Below are 23,480 nucleotides of genomic sequence, written 5' to 3'. Positions count from 1 at the left end.
ACAGGGGAACTTGGAATGGGATCACTGAAAGGAACCACACTGCTTAGCAATTACAATTAAGCAAGACAATTGAGAAACTACCAATTTACTATAGCAATCCCTATACTGTACTATAATACACTTTCAATAGTAATAAATAATGCAGGGAGACTAGCTTGTAAAGCCGTATTCAGTAAGCACAATATTTTGTATAAACAGTGAAAAGCGCATGCAGGAAGACTATGCTCGTAATACAGTACTCAGTATGCACAGATAGGTAGAAGATTTACTTAGGAGATTCCCATTGAAATGAAGGTACGAGGAATCTTGCTTGTGAAGTAACCAGAAATTTACACCATAGCTATGAAATACATCAATTAGACTCAAGTACTTGGAAGAAGCGGATCTGTAAAGAAGATAAGAGACAAAGAGAAGTGAAGGTGTGCATTACACGTCAAATGTCTAATGTCCAATGGAGAAGGTGTGCGTGTCACCGTGAAGAGGTGCACACACCGTGGTATGCCTGAGGAGGAAGTATCTGGAGAACACATAACTGGAAGGAGCAGTACTCTTCTGTGTGTCACCGCCATGGGTAAAGAATGTTTGATATGCAGAGCGAGGATGGTGTGTGTATAACTGCAGAGGTAGACACACAAGTTTGAACAGGATGGTGGAGAGTCACCAAGGAAACAACTGAGCTCTGAGAAAAGAAAGGTAAGATCTTACTTGGAGAGTTGGAGGTTTCACTAGATGTTACTCAGTCGGAGCAGCTGTCCCCTGGAAGTGACGATCGTAGGTATGGGCAAACTGTAGACAGAGAGGAGGGCAAACCGGAAAATTGACCAGCTCTAAAGCTGCTGGAGCGCCGGGAAACTGACGCGCCACGCTCTGAGGGACTGGAGCACCAGAAGACTGATGAGCTGCTCTCTGAAGAAACTGAACTGACAAACTGATGCACCGCGCTCTGAGGTTTCCACCCTCGCCACCTCAGAGAAAACCTACCATATGGGCAGTTCCTGCGCCGCAATTGCAGCGACATAGGCAAATACAAGGTAAAAGCCCAAGACCTCAAGATAAAATTGCAACAGAGACAATATCCCGACAGAGTAATAAACGCCACAATGAAGAGGGCACGAAATAACAATCGTGAGACCCTCCTGGAAGACAAGGTACCCAAAGACAACATTTGAGAGAGGCCAGTGTGTGTTACCACGTATAGCACACACTCAAACAAGGTGTCAAAGATGATAAATAAACATTGGAGAATACTGACAAGCGGGGGTCTCGATCTAGAGAAACCACTTTTTGCCCACAGACGAGGAAAGAATCTCAAAGACATCCTGGTGCATACTAGATCGAAAAACACACCATGCCAACAGCCAAGGTTGCAGGGGACACAAGGGCACCATCCCTGTGGCAACTGCAACAAATGCCACCTCACGAAAAGGAGCCGGGACCTTACTTTCAGGAATGGAGTAAGTGGGAACAACGCAATTTTACAAATTGCAACAGTGAAAACGTAGTATACCTAATTACCTGCCCATGCAGTTTGGAATATGTGGGCATGACCACGAGGGCTGTAAAAGTGAGAATTAACAAACACAAGAGCAATGTCAGGTGTAAAAAACCACGACAAAGATGGCAGCCCATTACCTACAGGAGCAACACTGCGTCAATGACCTACAAGGGACCATTATCGAGCAGTTTCCATCAGAAGCAGGCCTCTTTGAAAAGGAGCAGAGATGGGTGTTCCATTTAGGGACACATACAATAGGCCTCAATGATGCCATACCATGGGGCCAATTACGCTAAAAATCAAACTGCAAAATGCCCTTAGGAGAAGGCAACCAGAGTCCATATCACTGTTTTAATATGCCCGTAGACATCTATTATGTACTAACCTATATTAATGTTCATGAGGGCATCAGAGAAGTCTATTCGGCCATATTTTTATTCAGCCATAATCATTGTCAGATCCACAGTGATCCTTCATTTTATAAACCATCAAATCGATATCAATGTTCCTAACATTTTTCAAACTGCGGGTGCCACATCATTTTGCAGGATCGTCCCAGTCTGATCATGAGCATCCCCACCGCATCTAGGAAAGGACAGCTCTGACTGCTTATAAAATACCCCAGCCAGTATTTTTCCCATGCCGCGCGTGCGCGGAATATAATTCCAATCCGGCACATGCGCTTTGTCACTTTTGCCTGGCATCGGTACTACGCATGCGCAGAACTGAAAGAATGAGCACTTGCGCATTACTGGTAAACGAAGACATAAAGGTATCGAGCAGCCCTTGTTTGGGCATTTACCAGTCAATTGGCAATTTAGAATATATTGTGAAAGTATATAAGGGCACACCTCTCCCCACAGCGGCATTATCAGAGGAGCCGCGTTGAGGGGAAGAGGATAGATCGCATCCTGAATAACCGTGAGTTAACTAAAACCCTAAAAGAGGGGGGCAACAGAAGGACTCTGTAAGTAGGAGAACTCAAACAGACTTTTTTCACATTTTCAGATCGCTACAATTGGGCCAGATGGAAACTCCCCAATACAGGTAATAGGCTCATGGAGCATTATAATCAATATCAAAAAGTAAGACAATCGCTTTCCTGTTTTTCTCCCTCCCCACATCACAGGAATGCAAATAACGAATACGTGTGTTTTTAATGTTACATGTGTGTTTTGTCCAGTCTTTGTCGCTTTGCTTTACAGGGTGCACGATCACTTAAGGCATAATATATGTATGTAGAAATCGGCAACCCTTCACTTTTTCCTAAGGTCACCGCAACCTGCAAGTTAGTTATAGATCATTATGAGAATAGTATCTAATGTGCTTTTTCTCCCTCTAGGTCTTTATTATACGCCAACTGGGCGATGAGAAACTACAATTTTGAACTACAAACTAGGTACATATCACCAATAGTTTACTTCCTTTTTGTATAATACACTTTTACATTTACATTCATGTGAGTAAGGTGGGGATCTTTGTGCAAACCCCGTCCTGAAGAAGGAGTTTTTCACTCCGAAACATGTTCATGTAGACGCACATATGAGGTTGATGGTCATATTTATACACTAACAACCTCTCACTGCACCCCTTTTAATGATACTAGCCGGGGGCTTAATAAAAGTTTTTTTTTTTCACCCCACGAGCCAGGTATTTTTTAACCATCACTTAACCCACCACTCACGTACAATCATTATCCCACACACATCTACACATAGTCCAATAATAGTGCTCCCACGTAGTCGTCGGTCGCAGCACGCCGCATCCCGGAGAGGGGTGCAAAGACCCCGATGATGAAGCATGACACCAACGGGCCTGTTGGTGTGTGAGGGGTATTGTAACAACACTGAGTGCTCCCCACCACAGTAGGGATCACCACCACCATCCAAGTGGATTCCACTTTGTTCATGAAACATATCCGGGGAGACTGAATCCACTTTTATCTCCCTCCCTCCCTTGTTATAATTAGGTTTAACACCTTCAGCTGAGATAACATGCCCTAGGTATGAAACATTTCTTTCTCTAAATTTACAGTTGCTCAACTCAACAGTTAATCCATTACTTTCTAAGATGCCTAAAACCATTTGTAGTCTCTCATCATGTTGGTTGCAGTCATTTCCATAGACTAAAATATCGTCTTAGGAGAACGACACCCCACTTTCTTTGCCAAACAGATTGTACATAAGTCTTAGGGTACACAGACAAAATATCGATTTTTAAATTTCGATATACAATTATATCGAAGTTTAAATATCGATGGGACAAAATATCGAAGGTAAGTTATATCGACAGTCTTAATATCGATATTAGTATGATATCAGTAATATCGAAGTTTTAAATATCGATGTCAATAATATCGAAATAAATAACTTCGATGTTACTAATATCAATTTTTAAATAAATTTAGTGTATATTATATTGTATTTATTATGTTTTATTATTTATTTTGAATGTAATTTAATTAAATATTGTCTTTTACTACTGTAGCGGGTTGTGGGTTTATAGAGGAATAGGGTGGGAAGTGATTTAATTATGTTAAATTAATTATTAATTAGTAGGACTTATTAATTAATTAATTGAGAATTAATTTTTAATTAATTTCAATTAATTGATTAATTGATAAATATGTTCTGTAGCGGGTTATGGGTTTATAGGGGAATAGGGTGGGAAGTAATTTAATAATAATTAATTAATTAATATATGTTTGTAAATATTGTAATTAATAATTAATTGGTAATTAATTTATTTTAATTAGTTAATTAATTAATATAATTTTGTACATATTTTTAATTATTAATTAGTTGGTAATTAATTAATATTAATTAGTTAATTACATTAATTAGAGTAATTTTTTTATATATAATTTTTTGTTATTCTTAATTAATTAATTGGGAAAAAATAATATTAATTATTAAATTAAATTAATTACTGCTAATGTGCTAATATATTTACTTTATTGTTATTGTTAATTAATATTTAATTGGTAATTAAATAATATTAATTAATTTTGGGTAAAGGAGTATTTTTAGGGTTCAGGGTCAGTTTTCAGTTTTTGGGTAAAGGGGTATTTTTAGGGTTCAGGGTCAGTTTTCAGTTTTTGGGTAAAGGGGTATTTTTAGGGTTCAGGGTCAGTTTTCAGTTCTTGGGTAAAGGGGTATTTTTAGGGTTCAGGGTCAGTTTTCAGTTTTTGGGTAAAGGGGTATTTTTAGGGTTCAGTGTCAGTTTTTAGTTTTTGGGTAAAGGGGTATTTTTAGGGTTCAGGGTCAGTTTTCAGTTCTTGGGTAAAGGGGTATTTTTAGGGTTCAGGGTCAGTTTTCAGTTTTTGGGTTAAGGGGTATTTTTAGGGTTCAGGGTCAGTTTTCAGTTTTTGGGTAAAGGGGTATTTTTAGGGTTCAGGGTCAGTTTTGGGTTTTTGGGGTACAGGGATATTTTTAGGGTTCAGGGTCAGTTTTGGGTTTTTGGGGTACAGGCGTACAGGGTAAAAATAAAAATAATTTACATTTAATCAATTAAATGAAATTAAAAAAAAGAAAATTACATTAAATTATTAAGTGTTTTCTTTATTTTAAATGTATATGTATTAGTTTTAATTTTGTTTTAATATTTTTATTTAATATTTGTAAAATTATATGTATTTTAAATGTATTTTTACATTATTATTAATACATTTAAAAAAACTATATTTTTAATTTCGATATTTTTGTACTACCATATTATTTTTTCGATATTTTTGTACTTACTTTTATGAAGATATGACTCCGATATTTTTGATGTCGATATTTTTGTGCCAATATTTTTGTATTTCGATATTCTGTCTGTCGATATTATGTCAGACATTCAAGTCTTTGGAATACCGCCGCTGCGGATGCTAATCCAAATGGCATCCGCTTGTACTGAAAGCATCCAAAAGGTGTTATAAATGCAGTAATTTTCCTAGATTTCTTTGATAAAAGGATCTGATGGTATGCTTTAGAAAGATCAATAGTTGAAAACCAAGATGCACCTTTGAGACATGATACCATCTCTGTTATTTTTGGTAAGGGAAATCGGACAACCAGTATATTATTATTTACATGGCGTAAGTCTACACACAAACGGATTTTCCTATTGCTCCGTCTTGCTATCACAACTGGCGAAATCCAATCAGATGATTCCACTGGTTCTATTACATCCAACTCTGTTAATTTTTTACGTTCTTTCTCTAACTCATCACGTAGCATAATGGGTATCATTCTCATTTTGTGTATCTTGTGTATCTTGGGAACTGCATCGTCTTTGAGGATGATTTTGTGTTCAAATCATTTTAATATGCCTAAGGTTTCTTTGAATACTTTAGTAAATGTACTTTGCATTTCCTTCCCAATAGAAGCATTTTCATCGATAATCAGAACCTTCTCAGAACTATTTGGATCCAAAATGATATGCAGTTCCCTTGGTCCTTCCATTCAAGCACAGATGGACCTTGTTTAGCTATGTACAACTTCCCACTAGTACATATGCCAATAAAATCAAATGATAACCACCTTTAACCAATCATGTTAATACTTTTACCAGTGAAACTTTCTGGATTTATACCAAGTGGAGACAAATATTCACCAATTTTTTCTTTAAAATTACTTTTCCATACTTCTTCATTCACGATTGTGAATGGTGAGCCAGAATCAGCATAGATTCTAATGACCACTCCACCAATACACATATTGCTTTCCGGTTTCCCTTTAGTGTTACTCTCGTCAATATTTAATACCTATCTTCTTTCCTGAAGATTTAGGACACTTGAAGAATTTCCATCATCTTCATTCTCACTGCTGCTAGTAAAGCTCTTAGTATCATGCAAACATTTAACTTTTATTTTCTTCCTGCGACAGCTCTTCGCAAAAAGCCCAATTTACCCACAGTTCAAGCATTTTTGATTGCGTGCTGAACAATTTACTGTGTGCCAAATGATCTTTGCTACCACAATGGTAACACTTCCAATCTAAACTACTTTGTTTCCATTCTGAATTATTTGCTTTTCCTTTTTAAACATATTTTTTCCTTTATCATACTTCTTATGGCTAACTTTGCAAACTTCTGTTCGCCCTTTATCCGGTTGCTGTACCTCATTTGCACATCTCCCTGACATTTCTGCTCTGCGCACCAAATTGACCACTTCCGTTAGAGGAGAATCCCCAATAGTCCAAAGATGATCTTGTATTGCACGGTTGTTACTATGCATCACTACTTGATCTCTTATAAAGTCGTCATGGTTGTCGTCAAACTTACAGTCTATTGCCAATTTTTTAAGCTCTGCGACAAAAGCATCAATTGTTTCACCTTTCAACTGCTTGCGTTGGAAAAATGAATACCTTGTAACCCCAATGCAAACTTTGGGTGTGAAATATTTGTCTAAGTCACTTAACGCAATGAAATATGCATTTGCGTCACCAGTGACAGCTGTTTTAGGCATTCCATTGTAAGTTTTCAACCCTTTTGGACCAAGTGATAACAATAATATTCCCTTCTTTTGGTCCGCAGACATTTTTTTATTTCCATCTATCGCAGCTATGTAGTTATCAAAATACTCTTTCCATTCAGACCATGCCATGTCTGGTTCATTGGCAGAAACCTACAAACTGTGAGGGGAGCTTATTGTGAAGTTCTGTTGAGCCATTTCCGATAATAAATGATAAAATTATACTTTAATGAGCGTTTTTTTTTTTAAATCAAATCGAATGCAAATAATAAGGTTTAGAGAATTCCCACCTGTTTCAATACAATTTTTGTAGAGATTAATATTCTTATTCTATGGGCTTCTTGAGCGCTGTATACTTCGATAATAAGGCCTTATTTGAGTTCCGGTTCGCACGTTGTGTACTCCGATAATTAAATCCTATTTGAGTACCGGTTATGCGTGATGAAATATGACTTTGTTTACTTTCTCAAAATGGCCTCCACGTTGACCTCTTATGCTACGCCATGCCTCAAAAGTTATTACGTATGTAGCGTTGTGCGTTTCAGATGTTCCATGAGCAGTGAAGAAGTGAGTAAGGCTCGAGCGTTGATTAGAATGGTGCGCCTCCTTGAAAGATGCTAACAGCTTGACGCGCCTCCTTGAAAGATGCCAGAAGCCAAACAGTCAACTCAGTATCGAACACAATAACAGTGGACCGATCGTCCCACAACGAGTTTGTGAACGATAACAAAAAAAAATTTGAACGTACCTTGTAACCAATTTTCCAGCAAATTTCCTCTTTTTTCCCTAGTAAGCGCAAAATGTAGAATGCCCAGAATGATTTCCTTTTCAGCAGCTTAATCCATTAATAAGGTTCATCCGCCAGCCCGTCACCAAAATATTTGTAGTATATATCCAGGAAGCAATTATGAATGCTGAAAAGCTTCTTTAATGGTATAAGCAAGAAACAGGTCCCTCCTCTCCGGCAGCAGCTACAGTACTGGCCGAAGCAGACCAGAACATAGAACACCAGAGCACAGTTCTATTTCCATTAACCAAATAAACACAAGATAAGAACCCAACAGATATGCAACACACTTTACAAAAGGAGGATTTCGCACTTAAAACATCTGCTAGCAAAACTTGTACATTTTGACAACAAACAGATTGAGGACGGGGGGACTGATTACAAAGACAATTTCTACTGTCAATATATTCTTACTAGGGGTGGGAGAGTTTTGCCCACTCTGCAAACTGATGCGGAGGGGAGCTTTTTCTCTCCTGTGGCCCGCCAACATTAAGTTTGTGAGTGTTTGCGGGGACAAATCGTGTGCTAGACCTCCTCCCGGGGAGATTTCTCAATGTGGTTAGTCTGGTAGGTTGTGGCCTCTCGGGTTGAAAAATCTGCCTATCACATTGAGGAAGCTGCCGCTCGAGTAGATGTCTACTCAGTGATAGAAAACATTAGCACCCTCCAGTGCGAGGCAAATTGCCATTTGTACTAACTTTACAGCGCAGAAAAAGCTCCTGCCAGTGCTTAAAATCAGTGCAAGCAGTGTCACTTAATAGACTGCCGCTCGCAGAACTCTGCAGAGTGTAGCAAAGTTTTTGCAGCACTTTGCTGAGTTCCAGGTATTCTAATTCTTACAAAAGTTAGCCTAGCTGGTTTAAATATGTTACTCCTGTCTACTTGTATTTCACAAATGCTTACCATTACTCAAGAGAGAATACCTCCTGAGAAATGGATAGTGAACATAGGAATGCCTTGTTTGTAGTGGGAGGTTGTGAACATCTGTAGACATATTTGTTTGAGGATGCTCACAAACTCTTTAATTCATTCCCACCCTGAAGGTAGTCTGAGATTGTCAATCCAGACATTTTTACCAATTACATGCAGGACTAGTTGCTACAGTCCTTGTTTATTTTTTATACCATTAAAAAAGTAGGACTAGAGTTTCCAGAATGCAATGGTGAAACCTGCAATGAAGCAGATGGCAACACATCGACCTATCAAACTCCGAAGCTATGGTGATTTATTCCTGTCAAGGGATGGAATTAATCCCCTTTTGGAGGTAGAGGAATGCAACACTTTCAAACATTGTGTAATTGCAGAGGGCAAAGTCTCACATGGAACTAATGAAATTAAATGAAATGAAAAATCTCTTTAGAGCAGAGATGGCACTAGTATGAGCACCATCCTTTCCAATCACAACGCAGTGTGCCGCATGTTGGGAGCATCAGCAGTCGGAAGTGGATTAGCTGACTTTCATTGCTGACCTTCAACGTTGATGTCCATGAACAAAACACCTGGAGCCTCAGAACAAGTTCTGTGCAGCTGGACGACAAAAATCCAAGTCATGGTCCGACTGACCTGCTGCTGCACGGTGGGCATATCAGCTGCGGCTGGGGGGTCGTACAGCGCTGGTTGATTTGGTCAAAGTGGGATTTCAGCTGATTACAGAACCAGTGAAGGCCATAGTATTGGCGCTGCGGAGCCAGAAACAAAGCAAGTGGAGCATGACCACCCGGGTGCAGAAGAACCTTAAAACGAAAGCCGCCTTGATTCAAGAAGACATGGAAAACTCTGAAAAAACAATCCTTCTCAAAGGTAAATGAGACCCAGGGGCCACTAAGAAAACACTGAAAGAAGGCACTGTGGGAGGTGTGGGATTATCAACCTCTATCTGCGAACACTTCTCTGTAGTCAAGGTGCCCTTCATAACCACGTAATCTATTTACACCAAGTCAGAGGGCCCCAGAGCAGAGAGTTGAGCACCAGAGTAATAATGTATCACCAACAGTTTTGAGTGATACTGGCATAACGTCTCCAGCTTTGATCCCAGAGCCTCTCACCTGTGCCTCAGACGTTGTGAAAAGAACCCATGGGTGGCAGGGACAAGGAGGCCAACAATGATCTTGAAGAGAACCCTGGCCCCACAGCTCCGCAGACTCCGGAACCTGCCGGTGAAAACTTATTTTCTGTATCCAATTGGTCTATGTCCGGCACGGAAAATGAAATTATCAGTTAAAGCGAAGGCAGCATCTGACCCCACGTCTACCACGTGAACTATTCAGCAAAAAAAAAAAACACAAAGCAAAAGGCGCAACCAGTCTAAATGTGTCTATTCATATTCCCTTAACTCGTTTCCCCTTGGGGGATCCTCCAATATTCATCATGAGGAGAGCCCGCAGTTTACTGCTGAAAATCTGTCTGAACCCTCTTTGGCCTCTATACTGATCTCTATAAAGCAGGTCCAAGAGGAAGTTTGACCCGACAACCTTGCTGCCAAGGGGGCCACCAAAAAACTCCAAGGTGGCATCAGGACACTAAATAAGGTTTGCACAGACATCGGCGACCGGGTCCAATGGTTGAAGCATGGACAGAGACCCTGGAGTCAGAAGTAGCCAATGTGAAAGACCAGGGTGTCTCTCATGCGGCATGCCTATCAGACCTAAAGGCCAAAATGGCCAAAATGGCGGAGCAAGAAAACAAGCAACGGGGGAATAACCTATGGCTATTGAGTATTCCCGAAGGTGTTGAAGGGGACGATCCCAGAGGGTTCATCGTTAGACTTCTCTGAACTGCCTTCCCTGCGCAGACCAAGTGGAACTGGGACCAAGAGTTTCAAATGGCACATCGCTGTCTCTTTATTATAACGCAGAGGAGAGATGGCAGTGGCTCTGGCAGTAAGAAACCCAGGCTTTTTTGGGAACTTTCTTTTGAGGCAGTTGGTCTATGATCAGGCTAGGCCGAACTCCCAAAAAGAAGCAGATGGAATAAAATTCTGTGACAAGCCAGACCTCTGCCACGCAACTGTAGAGAGCAGGTGGAGACTTCACAAACTGATTTCGCCTTTTTAACAGCAAGGCGCCCAAGTGGGTACACAGACAAAATATCGATTTTTAAATATCGATATGCAAAAATATCGAAGTTTAAATATCGATATACAAAAATATCGAAGGTAAGTAATATCGACAGTCTAAATATCGATATTGGTATGATATCAGTAATATCGAAGTTGTAAATATCGATGTTAATAATATCGAAATTAATAACTTTGATGTTACTAATATCAATTTTTAAATACATTTAGTGTATATTATATTGTATTTATTATGTTTTATTATTTATTTTTAATGTTATTTTATTAAATATTGTCTTTTACTACTGTAGCGGGTTGTGGGTTTATAGGGGAATAGGGTGGGAAGTAATTTAATTATGTTAAATTAATTATTAATTATTAGGAATTATTAATAATTAATTGAGAATTAATTTTAAATTATTTTTAATTAATTTATTAATTGATAAATATGTTCTGTAGCGGGTTATGGGTTTATAGGGGAATAGGGTGGGAAGTAATTTAATAATAATTAATTAATTGATATATGTTTGTACATATTTTAATTAATAATTAATTGGTAATTAATTTCTATTAATTACTTAATTAATTAATATTTTTTTCATATTTATAATGATTAATTAGTTGGTAATTAATTATTATTAATTATTTAATTACATTAATTATAGTAATTTTTATATATAATTTATAGTTATTCTTAATTAATTAATTGTGCAAAATAACATTAATTTTTTAATTAAATTAATTACAGCAAATGTGCTAATATATTTCCTTTATTGTTATTGTTAATTAATAATTAATTGGTAATTAAATAATATTAATTAATTTTGGGTACAGGGGTATTTTTAGGGTTCAGGGTCAGTTTTCAGTTCATGGGTACAGGGGTATTTTTAGGGTTCAGGGTCAGTTTTCAGTTCATGGGTAAAGGGGTATTTTTAGGGTTCAGGGTCAGTTTTCAGTTCATGGGTAAAGGGGTATTTTTAGGGTTCAGGGTCAGTTTTCAGTTTTTCGGTAAAGGGGTATTTTTAGGGTTCAGGGTCAGTTTTCAGTTCATGGGTACAGGGGTATTTTTAGGGTTCAGGGTCAGTTTTCAGTTCATGGGTAAAGGGGTATTTTTAGGGTTCAGGGTCAGTTTTCAGTTCATGGGTAAAGGGGTATTTTTAGGGTTCAGGGTCAGTTTTCAGTTTTTGGGTAAAGGGGTATTTTTAGGGTTCAGGGTCAGTTTTCATTTTTTGGGTAAAGGGGTATTTTTAGGGTTCAGGGTCAGTTTTCAGTTCATGGGTAAAGGGGTATTTTTAGGGTTCTGGGTCAGTTTTGGGTTTTTGGGGTACAGTCGTACAGGGTAAAAATTAAATAAATTTAAATTAAATCAATTAAATGAAATTACAAAATATAAAATTACATTAAATTATTAAGTTTTTAATTTATTTTAAATGTATATGTATTAGTTTTAATTTTTTAATTATGTTTTAATATTTTTATTTAATATTTGTAACATTATATGTATTTTATAATTATTTTAACATTATTATTAATACATTTAAAAAAACGATATTTTTAATTTCGATATTTTTGTACTACGATATTATTTTTTCGATATTTTTGTACTTACCTTGTTAGGGATAGGATTCCGATATTTTTGACTTCGATATTTTTGTCCCGATATTTTTGTATGTCGATATTTTTGATTTCGATATTTAGTCAGACATTCGCCCAAGTGTACCTAATGAATCCAGATTGACTGAAAGTCATATTTGACGGCTCTACCAGGGTTTTCTTGTGGGAAATTAAGGCCGGAGAGCGCTTAAAAAAAATTACGGGGAGAAAAAGACTGCACTAAACTGACTTTTTTTCATCTTAGGCCAATAGGGTAAGTCTTGCAGTGGGTGCAGTAGTTCTTCTTTCTCTTTTTTTTCTCCCTGTTGTTGTTACTGTTCTTCTCGCAAGGCCACGAAGGCAAGACTCTCTTTTTCCTATATTCTTGTATGCAGGCCGGTCTAACTTCTTGAAATATGCTGACTTGCATTTAGGATTCATGTGGCCTAGCGATTGGAACTCACACATGCTTACCATCATTCAGGGTTTCCCTGACTGCTCGTTTTTTTGGGGGGGGGTAGGGAGGGAAGGGGGTACAAAAGGTTTGCATTAGGGTAAAAGGTGATGTTTTCTTTCGAATTTATGAATTTTTTTCTTTTTGGAACGGGACATGGGAAATCTAGCACAAATTATGTAAAAGTAACAGATAGACAGACGACATAACCACTTTATTCGAATAAAATAAAATCACAAAAGTACAATACATCCTTAAAAAACAGTGCATATTATTAGAGAATACATATGAGCAATGATAAAATTAAGCATAAAAGCGTCAGCAGCACATACATGATTCACCAGCAAAAACTTTTGATAAAATTGCATAACATTTTTTTTAAATTGGAATTTCATACAACAGATAGCATAGGGAGTCTCTTTTTCCTAAGGTGGACCGCAGCAACTAAAAAATTAGCAACATTAAAAATGTCCCAAGTATTAGTCAGCATCTGAAGATAAAGCAATGCTGATCTAACTTGTAGGAATCCCATATCCCTCAAAAGGGGGACCAGGAACCTCCTACCAATATCACTATAATAAGTGCAAAACATCATAAAATGCAGCTTATCTTGTGTGGAGAAATTATCATACTGACATGTGCCTAAATCCCCTGGTTTGCACCAGCTTTTAAAATTACAGAGCGCAAAATGGATTAGATTAAAGCTGAACCTGGTCAGGAGCCAGCGGTGAAAAGGCTTAGTTACTATTGTCAAATATGGCTCCATTAATAGTGAGGTTTTTGTCAAATAGTGAGCCCTGGCAGTGGGTTTCTTTAACTCCTGCTCTTTAGGTTCTGTTTTAAGAATGTTCTTGAATTGTAACTTAACCCATTTCACATCCTCCTTTTTAATCCTTTCAGGAGCATTAAAATGTTCAGGGCGCCCCAGTTTCAGAAGCATAGACTTAACATTGGATAGCCATGGAATGCTATTGGCTTTATCCAAGGTGACACAATCCCTCATAATTAAGTGGTTTAATGATAAATCTGGGTTGAGCCAGGTTTTAAGCCAACATATCAATGGAGCTATTCTCAACAGGTCAGACACATAACCCAACCGAGCCAGCTTTTTATATCCCCAAATGGCTGACCTGTACATTACAGTAGCCAAACATTTGGATCTATACAAGCTAAGCATTGCTTCCATGGGCCTTGCTCCCAAATGCTGCGCGAACCCTTATAGACCTGATATTGATTTTACAACTGCATGTTTTTTAGCCTTTTCTTGAGGAACCCAGGAGCATCTATCATTAAATGGGACCCCCAGGTATGTAAAAGAGGTCACCCTGCACACATCTATTCTGTTACAAAAGAACGTATATGCTTTTCTGTTTCTTTGGCCCGTTGACATGAAATGTGATTTTGCAATGTTCAGTGTCATGCCCAGGGATTTCATATAAGAATCAAATGCATCGAAAAGCCTTTGAAGACCCACGGCAGTGCAGGCTAGTAGGACAGCATCATCCGCGTATAGGAGAACCGGAATAGTCCTTTCTCCTACACGTGGAATGTCCAAACTGGCCTAGTCTAAAGTTTTGTCTAGGACATTAATATATAAAGTAAAAAGTAGTGGCACCTATATACATCCCTGGCAGACACCTTTGCCCGATTTAAAGTACCTGGTGCATTTACCAACCTGGATTACCCTGACTGATGCCGAGAGATCCCTATGCAGATTTGCCAAAAAATTAACCAGAGGAGGATCAAGACCCTTGTCAAGTAAAATAGTCCACAGATTTCATCTGTTCACTGGATCAAATGTTGAACTAAGATCCATAAAAGCCATTTGTAAAAGTAACAGGGAGTAAGGTGGAAACCAAGAACGCACAAAAGGGTGTAGAAGGAGAGAGTGGGGAGGGAGAGGGGGGAGGAGGGGGGGAAGGGAAGGGAAAGGGAAGTAAAAAAAAGAAAAAATGAATTGCTTTGTTGATTTTAGAAGTATGATCTCTTTAATCTGTAAGCCAAAAAAGCTTGGGTTATTTCACAGGGTCAAGCTATCCAGGCTAGAAAATGAGAATTGTATTGGTAAACATCTGTGGCCTAAATGACTCCACAAAAAGGCAAAAAGTGGCACAGGGCCTAAGCTCACTGGGGGTGGACATTGTCTGCCTCCAGGAGACACATATCGAAGGAGCACAGAAATATTTGTGGAACTCATTTTGGTACAAAGTTATTGGGACAACTTCACAAGGGGCTAGGGCCAAAGGAGTTGGGACCATAGTTTCAAAGAAACTCCCTCTAAAAATTTATAGAGTAAAATCTGACTCTCTTGGGAGGTGGTTGATTGCAGGATGCTCTCTACCCCCAAACTTTGCTTTCACAATATGCTCTATTTACGGAAGCAATTTAGACGACCCAGGGATAATCAATTGGGTAAATGAGTAATTAGTACATTGGCCACTCCCTATAATCTTTCTGGCGATTTAAACCTAAACCTGCCTAGCACCTGGAAATCCAATTAATTTTGTAAGTACAGAGACAGGAAACCAAAGGTCTTCCAGGCTGTGCACAATCTAATGAACACCTATGGTTTAAAGGATTTATGGGCCAACTTAAAACCGAACAAGATGGTTTTACTTTTTTTTCAGCTCCCTATCTTTCTCTGGCAAGGCTTGATTACTTTTTGGTTTCCTCTTCTCTGGGCCAAGACTGCTTCATTGATGCCACATCATGATTCTTGTAAGATCACAACCCACTTATTTTAAACTTAGAGGGACGGGGGTACAGAGGACCAAGCTCAAATTGGAGTTTTGTAAAAGCGCTCTTATATGACAACAACTCCTGGGAATACATGCAGGGTTGGATGCAAGAGTTCATGACGATAAACATCGGGTAAGCCAAGACAATGGTTGTGTGGGATACATTAAAGGCAGGAATTTGGGGGGGACACGCTGCAATTCGCCATTAGGAGGATCAAAAGAGAGAAAACGCAGGTCAGTTGTTTGCAAGACAAAATTATAAAACCAGAAAAGAAACTAACACAGGTCGTTCAGTTAGGAGTAGAAATTGAAGCCGCACAAACTGTGGTAGCTGCTACCAAAGCCGAGATCGGGGCGATTTTCGCGGAGAGTAGCTGCAAAATGGGCCTCAGCTCAAGAGAAGCTATAAGAGTGCAGTGAGCTTAACGGCCACAAACTTTCTATATCTACTAGACAACAGGCAGCTGCTAACGTACTATCTTCAATTGAAACAATTTCAGAAGTGGTTGCCAACGACCCAGATAAAATACAGGAGGATTTTCGGGAATTTTATGAAAAACTCTATACAGAAGAGAATACAAGGACCCCAGAGATCAGAGGAATAGAAATTGCTGAATACTTTGAGACAATATCAGTGGCCGAACTTAACACCGAGAGTCAAGCCCAAATAGAAATCCCTTGAACTTGGGAAGAAATTGCAACTGCACTTGCAAACCTGCCAGATGCCATTTCCGCTGGCATGGAGTGCATTCCAGTTGAGTTCTATAACATCTTCTCACAGAAAATTAAAGATCTTTTTACGAAAGTGGTAATTTCCATTTTTAACAGGGCATCTCCACCTCCCTCTTGGTCCACTGCAAAAATTGTATTATTTCCTAAAAATGACAAATCAGCACTAGAGATATTTTCCTATAGGCCAATAACCCTTATAACCACTGACTCCAAAATATTCTCCAAAATCATTGCATCCAGTTTATCTACAATCATTTGGTTCTCTTGTTTCCAAATAGCAGCACGGGTTCATTCCTAAAAAGGACATTACAAAGCATATCCGTTGGGCCATCACTCCATTCGATGCCGCTAAGTTGTCGGGAGACCCGATCTCATTAATTCTCCTCAATGCTGAAAAAGCTTTTGATCAGGTTTCTTGGCAATTCCTATAGGACGTCATGAGGCTGATGGTATTTGGTCCTAAGATAGTGCAGGCCCTTCAAAGTTTATATCAGAATCTCAAAGCCAGAATCTCAATCAATGGGCACTTGATGAAGCAATTAGAGATCTCACGAGGGATGAAACAGAAGTGTCCTTGTTCCCCGCTGCTCTTTGCCCTATATATTGACCCTTTTATTCAAAAAATCTAACTTAATACCGAAATAATGGCAGTGAGCAGGTTCGGCATGGACACTAAGATCATGGCGTATGCAGATGACCTGGCTGTAGTGACCCCGGAACCCAAAGCCGCCATCAAGGTACTGGAGCAAAAGGCCCAAGAGTTTGGGAAGTTATCTGGACACGCCCGTAATAAAACAAAAGCACAGATTATCTTAAATGAAAAAATACATTGCGTGGATAATAGAGTAGTCCAAAAAGCCAAATATCTAGGGGTCAATATGGTTGCTGACCTAGACTTAATAGTAAAGGAAAATCTGATCCAGTTAGCAGCTGAAATTCAAAAGTCACTCAACAGAATTAACAACTTACACTTGACTACAGTAGGGAGATGCAAAGTTTTAAAAATGATTTTGTTCTCTAAATTACTTTCTTTTTTTATAACAATTCCTTTAGAGTTTAATAACAGCATGCACCATACATTTTAACAAATCTTCTCTCAATTAATTTGGGCCTACTCACAGCCAAGAAGGGCTTTTAAACTGCTTTCTCTTCCTAGAGATAAAGGTAGGGTGGGCTCTACCCAATCTAAAATTATACTATAGGGCATCAGTCTTTCAATAATGGTCTGAATTATTACACAAATACTCTACTGTGATATCCATGGGGCTTCCATCTCCCTATATATCACTACTAGGGGAGGCTGCTAGGGGTTGTATATTGAGGCAATTGGAATTTGGCTACAACAAGCGGGTCAGATTTAAGACTCTGACGAACGCATACAGTGTTTTCTCCAACATACGCAGACTACTTGTACTGGGGAGACTAAACCACTATAGCCCCATTAATATTAATACTAATCTACCTATTATTTTTGAAAAAACATACATCAAAAAGCTGGAATCTCAAAGTTGGGGGATTTGGGGACTCCCGTAGCGATTTCAAAGCCTGCTACATTTTGAATAATAACCAGACCTTCTTGTATCATGCCATTAAAAACTTACTGACTCACAAATCACGGTGACTAGCAGGATTTGCAAAGATGGATCTCATTGACAAACTGCAGGGGTTAAGCCTACCATGGATTCGATACACCTACCCAATATTAAACAATCAAATGCCTTACAATCTAGGAAAGATATTGAAAACTGGCAGCAGAAACTAAATGCCCCCCTAACACCAGCATTACGCTCCGCCGTCAGCCAAACTACAGGCACAATTTTATATAAATTGTATATAACTCCCAGCAAGATCGCTAAATGGGGAACTGGTAGTAGAACAATGTGTCCTAGAAGTTCCGAGTTTTGTGCAGACTCGGTGCACATGTTCGCTACATGCCCTAAGTTAGAATCTCCATTGGACAAAGTGTAGCAGTTCCTGGGTGGAGATTTTTTACTAGACATCCAACTCACCCCAACTATGATCCTGCTGGGGTTATATGATACAAATGATAGGTAGACTGGGCGGAGCTCTAATGTACATTGCAATGACTATTCTCAGGATTTGTATTGCCTCTCACTGGAAAGACCTGAGTCCTCCCTAGTTTGCCCAATGGCAGGCTACATTTTAGCTACATGCAAATTGGAGAGTGTTATCTATGCCAAAAAAGGCAGGTGTGCAATAATAAAAGGTTTAGAGATATGGGAACCTTTAACCAGGTGGTTCAGCATAATGAGCTCATAGGACATGTAGACGGTTTTTACTGATGCTTCTCCTTTTCTTCCTCTGCTTCCCTTTTTAGTTTTTTTTTCTCTTTCTTCTATTCTCTTCCTCCTGTTCTTGCGATTTTGGATTTGACATGCTAAGACTTGTTTAACCAGATATGTTTTTCTCCTTGCAGAGGTCAATGTCTATGTATTGCCAAACTGTTTTATATATTTTTTTATGCTTGAATTCTCACTGCTTGTAATATTCACTGGTAGCGATGAGGTGCTTGAGGAGGGGGTTGGGGGCGTCGTAATGAACTACTCTCATAATTCATTATCACCACTAAACCTATCGTAATACATTGGTGTCCTCTTTTCAACATAAAACAAGGATAATAATAAATCAATAAATAATCAGCTGTATGAATTTTACGTGAACCTGCCATTTGTTGGAATTTATTCAGCCCTGAAGAAGTCCGGTAATAGATGAAATGAGCTGGCAATATGGCTTTCTGCAACTTTTAAAAGAAAACTGAATAAAAGAAAGAACTAAAGTGAAGACTCTTTGTTTTGATGTCCTTTTGGGAAAACAAATTATATATTTTGCACTTATGAGTGATCGTCATTATAATAATCCTGTTTGTTATTTGGAATAAGAAACTGAATTTTGAAGGGTGCAGACCAAATCTCGGGTGTATGTCATTTAGGGAGTAGAGAGTTTCTACTCCTTGTTAGGATCGTATGGGGATTACGTTCCTGGATCTAGCACCTTCTACTTTGACTTAGTTGTGGTATTCTACCAGTAGTGCAAACACCTTGCTTTAATCCCTAGATTGTTGCTTTTAACTTATAAGACATCTATTGCAGCTATTAGTTAAAACCTTTCAGACTAATTTGATGGGGACACCTACATCATGTCTAAGAATTCTGCCTTATCTGATGTGTGAGTGCCTTGCTGCTGGTGCCCAGGTCACAATAGTTTGTCTGACCCTAAGTGTTTTAGGTTCCATAATTCTACTTCAGTTGAGTCGCACTGGTCAGAATAATATAGGATTTACCAAAGTTATCAAATTGACACAGGTTTCCAGAATCACATAGGTTGCCTAAAGAGTAAACCCCTGCTTCTGACTTAAATTTCTTCTTGACATCTTTGGCAGGCTCAGCACCAAATGTGACTGCCTGGACATAGTTCTATGCAAAACATTCCTGTTTATGCACATTGTCTTGTAGTATGCTAAGTAAACAAAGACAGCCAGGGAAAATTGGACATATTTCCAGAACCTGCCGAATATACCCCAAACCCTGTAGGTACTATTGGACATTGGATCTCTCAGACACTTGATTTCCTGTTTATACACATCATTCAAACAGGACAAACAAAGACTTGGGCTCCCTGTGTGACGAGGCTGGGAGGAACGCATAGCAGAACCCCTCACAGATAAAGATTGTGAATAAGACATTTGCTCTGGTTCGGGGAGTGTACAGCAAAACTTGCTTCAAGGTAGCATACCTCTATGCACTGCACTGGTCATACAACTTCCCAATGTGATTAAATAGAATATATCCAGACAGATCAAAAAAATTAAATGTGATGCGAGGGTGGCAGATTTTATACACATGATATGACATTATCCACATTTTATGCCATATTAGAGAGCAGTGGTGTGCACACTCTCCGGAGTGCCAGCTGTATAGCGCTTAACCATAACCTGCAACACTGCCTCCTTAACCTCTTTGCATGTCCCAAAATAGACAAATGCAATATAGGATGATATTGCAGGGGTTGGTACTTGCGAAGAAGAGATCGGCCATAAAAGTGCTATTCCTGGTGGACACCAAGTTAAAACAGTGGAGAGGTGATGTGAAGAAATGGGCTCTAGCAAAGGCACAACTCATGTGGGAGGTCAGGATACATGAAAAGGTTGAGGAAAGCTGACAAGTGTGGGCGGAAATGCTGCAGATTCTAATACAAGTAGATGAAGGGGGATCCACTGGTCTCACACCAGGAACCGACCCAGATCTCTCAGCGGAGAACCTAGACTAATGATGAGATGTGGGAAGTGGTGTATATCAGTAACCCTAAACTTTATCGCTTGAAAAGTTATCTCTCCTGAATGCACCTACCAAAGTTTGTCACTTATTGTAACTTGAAATTTAAAGAAGTATCATTTCCTTATTAAAAAAATCTTCTTCCTACCCTTCAATACCAGCCTTCTTAGGCTGCCCTCTCGAAGGGATGGTGAGTTTGTTGGTAATTCAATCAAATCATGAACATTTCTAGTCATGCGTTGTGATGGAGCATGGTCTTGCCCAGCCAGAGATCTCCAGGCCTAGATGTTCTTGGACCAAATGGGCTGCCAGTGGATTACTGGGCTAGTTCTTCAGTGGATCTGTGGTAGATAGGGCCCAGATGGAGAGCTGAGCTGTGTTGAGGGGTGCAGGTGAGGAGGAATGGCGGAGTAGAGCAATTTGTAGTAGTCGGATGGTGTGACTCTCATTGGTAGTATGTTCATTTCACAGGATTGGATGTTGTGCGCCTGTGTTCATCTCAAACACAATTTTGGATAGGTAGCTCCTGTGAATTGTAGCTTTGCACCTTAATAATTGTCTTACTCATTGAAAGCAGAATATCCTAATGCCTTGCTGTGGGGAATTACCTCAGTTTTTCTGCCATTCAGCACAAAAACCCATATGAAAATTGCATTTGCAAAATGGGGAAATGAAATGATTGCTGGCTTAAGGTCCATAGGCTGGGTGGAGTTTGGTTAGAGAAAAGAAACCTTGAGTCAGCCATTATGGCGGCTCATGAGCCAGGAAGACCGGCCGGCTGAGGTGTCAATTGATTTCTGGGCTCGCATATTGATTGAAAAACGTTCTATGTAATTAAACATGCTTTAGGCAGTGGTGGAAAAATACATGTTGATTAAACTTTCAATTTTACGTGTTGGTGGCTCCTTGTCCCCAAGTGGGCAGAAGAACTCCTTGCAGTGTTTGACTGGAGTCTTGTCAAACCTCATCATCTGTTGGGAAAGCTGTGCCATCTCGAGATGGAGGCCTATGAATGTCAGCAGTTTGAAGTAGGAGTGGGCAGAACTCCATGGAATCTTGCAGAGTTTTTATGTAACTCCATGGAATTCCACGTAGTAAAACTCCATGAGTTCCACCCATCCCTAATTAAGATGTGTGACTGTTGTTATGAACATGCTTTAACTAATATTAAAATTCTCAGCTTGTAGTATTGAATTTTCCTGTGCTTGGCTTAACTAGGTCTTAACTAGGCCTAAACTCCATTTTGAATTCTAATGCAGCCATGATATGCATTTTCATTTCTCCTAGCAAAATGTGCACATTTATACTACTCTCTGTTGACATACCATTCTCGAAGATTTTCGGACAAAGGCTTTTGCTACTTTTAAGTTTCTGCCTACGTATTGTACTGTAGACCTGTTCATAAAAGGGACTGTTATTGTTCTGAGTGTACCTAGATTTGTGCTGAGACGTCCAATAGCATTAGGCCAAAAGGGTTTATTGTAATATTCATTTGAAAGATACTGTTGAGATGGTGCTAGATGATGCTATATTTGATTTTGTATTTTGATTTGTCTACCTGTGAAGATCATTTATGATCACTTTATGATGACACTGCAATTTCACTATCCACTTCCTATCAAAATGCCCCTTACTGGAGGTGAGCAAGAGTCTGCTTTAGCCAACTCTAGAATGTTGAGCTTGCGGAAAGAAGGCATGGGAGGAAAATAGAAGAGGCCAAAGCAGGAACATTGGCAGTGGCCACTTCTTTTGTAACTCCAACACTGTCAACTTTCTCTGCTGCATCAGCACCTCCATCATTACCTGCTGCATCTGTCCCTTCAGTAGCACCTTCTACTTCTTCTTCTCCATCTGCCCCTCCACCAACACCCAGTGTGTCTGTCCCTCCACCAGTACCTGCTCCTGGTACTGCAGTCACAGTACATGTTGAAGCAGAACCATGTGGAGCATTATTGCAGTACAGCAACATATTTGTCCCCTTTGCTATACTATCATTGTTGTGGAAAAGGAGGATATGAACAACTATTGCGATCTTGCCATGGCTCACCAGTGTCCTCCCCAACAGCCTTAGTTTTTTGGGATTTTTTGTTCTCATTCTGTTTCCTGTTGAAACTAATATTTTGGTTGGTCATATTGACCTGGTTAAAATAACTTCCAGAAAAAAAGAGAACAAAAAATTACTTTTCAGAACCATTCAAATGTTTCAAATAGAGAACTTCTATCAATATCACATAATTTTTTTAGGTGTCAGAAATACTAAATTGCAAATAATATGTATATACATTTTTTGTGCAAGGTAAGTGTAACTTCATGGTCCCTTTCTGCCTTCCAGGAGCCCCCAAGAAACCCCATAAACCCACCACCTACATTAGGGACAGAGCATGGGCCAGAATAGACACAGAAGATTGGGCCAGGATCCTGAACTCGACTACCCCGACCCCCTTGGAAGATCCGACCATTGCAGATAGTAAATTCAGGGAGTGGATTACCACGTCTTTGGACTCCATCCTCCCAATAAAAACTCGCGAGAATAAGAATGGGAAACTAGGATCTGCCCCATGGTACACTCCGGAACTCCGGTCTCTCCGTAAACACTGCAAGAAAGCAGAACGGTTATGGAGGAAAGACTGGCAACACGCCAGCAAAGATGCATATCAGCAGTCGGTGAGAATATACAAATCTACCCTGAAGCTGGCGAAAGCCTCACATTATGACACAAGAATTAAAAACTCAAATAACTCGGCAAGGGAATCTTATCTCATTTTAAAAGAGTTACTGAAAACACCGGCTCCACCCTTATCCAACACACCCATGGCAGACAGAAGTAATGAGTTGGCCAACTATTTTAATGCTAAAATCGACCGCATCTTAACTTCTCT

Source organism: Lissotriton vulgaris, chromosome 6, assembly GCF_964263255.1.
Source record: "Lissotriton vulgaris chromosome 6, aLisVul1.2, whole genome shotgun sequence".
NCBI lineage: Eukaryota > Metazoa > Chordata > Amphibia > Caudata > Salamandridae > Lissotriton > Lissotriton vulgaris.
The sequence above is the reverse complement of the archived record's forward strand: the minus strand, read 5'-3'. Positions refer to the sequence as shown.